The sequence below is a fragment of the Arachis ipaensis genome, chromosome B02 (genome assembly GCF_000816755.2).
Source record: "Arachis ipaensis cultivar K30076 chromosome B02, Araip1.1, whole genome shotgun sequence".
Taxonomy (NCBI): domain Eukaryota; kingdom Viridiplantae; phylum Streptophyta; class Magnoliopsida; order Fabales; family Fabaceae; genus Arachis; species Arachis ipaensis.
The window spans coordinates 71,422,030-71,423,335 of NC_029786.2; positions in this window are offsets into that span (position 1 = coordinate 71,422,030).

Consider the following 1,306-nt stretch of genomic DNA (forward strand, 5'->3'; position numbering starts at 1 on the left):
TTCAGAGTATCAATTTCAAGAACTCCCTTCTTCATAGGCGTCCCATTACTCACAGGATTCCTCTCAGAAGTGTACATGAACTGGTTATTAGCAACCATGTCAATGAGTTCTTGAGCTTCTGTAGGAATTTTCTTTAGGTGAATGGATCCACCTGCAGAAGTATCCAATGACATCTTTGATAGCTCAGATAAACCATCATAGAATATATCCAGGATGGTCCATTCTGAAAGCATGTCAGAAGGACACTTTTTGGTCAGCTGCTTGTATCTTTTCCAAGCTTCATAGAGGGATTCACCTTCTTTCTGTCTGAAGGTTTGAAAATCAGCTCTAAGCTTGCTCAGCTTTTGAGGAGGAAAGAACTTGGCTAAGAAAGCCGTGACCAGCTTATCCCAAGAGTTCAGGCTATCTTTGGGTTGAGAGTCCAACCATATTCTAGCTCTGTCTCTTACAGCAAAAGGGAAAAGCATGAGCCTGTAGACTTCAGGATCTACTCCATTAGTCTTAACAGTATCACAGATCTGCAAGAATTCAGTTAAAAACTGAAAAGGATCTTCAGATGGAAGTCCATGAAACTTGCAGTTCTGCTGCATCAGAGAAACTAGCTGACGTTTCAGCTCAAAATTATTTGCTCCAATGGCAGGAATGGAGATGCTTCTTCCATGTAAATTGGAATTAGGTGCAGTAAAGTCACCAAGCATTCTCCTTGCATTATTGTTTTTGGGTTCGGCTGCCATCTCCTTTACTTGTTCGAAATTTTCAATAAGGTTGTCTCTGGATTGTTGTAATTTAGCTTCTCTTAGTTTTCTCTTCAGAGTCCTTTCAGGTTCTAGATCAGCTTCAACAAAAATGCCTTTTTCCTTGTTCCTGCTCATAAGAAGGAGAAGAAAACAAGAAAAGAAGAGGAATCCTCTATGTCACAGTAAAGAGGTTCCTTATTAGTAGAAGAAGAAAAGGAATAGGGGTGAAGAAGAATGGAGAATCCAAACACAAGGGTAAGGATAGGAGCAGAGATGTGAGATGAAGAGAAGTGTTAGTAGATGAATATATTTTCGAAAATTAGAGAAAGAGAGTTAGTTAGGTGGTTTTTGAAAAAGATAAGAAACAAACAAAAAGTTAGTTAGTTAGTTGAAACAAATTTTGAAAAGATAAGAAGTTAGGAAGTTAGAAAAGATATTTTACAATCACTTTTTTTGAAAAAGGTAAGATAAGAAGATATTTTTGAAAAGATATGATAGAAATTAGTTTTTGAAAAATATTTGATTTTTAAAATCTCAATTAATGACTTGATTCACAAGAAATCACAAAG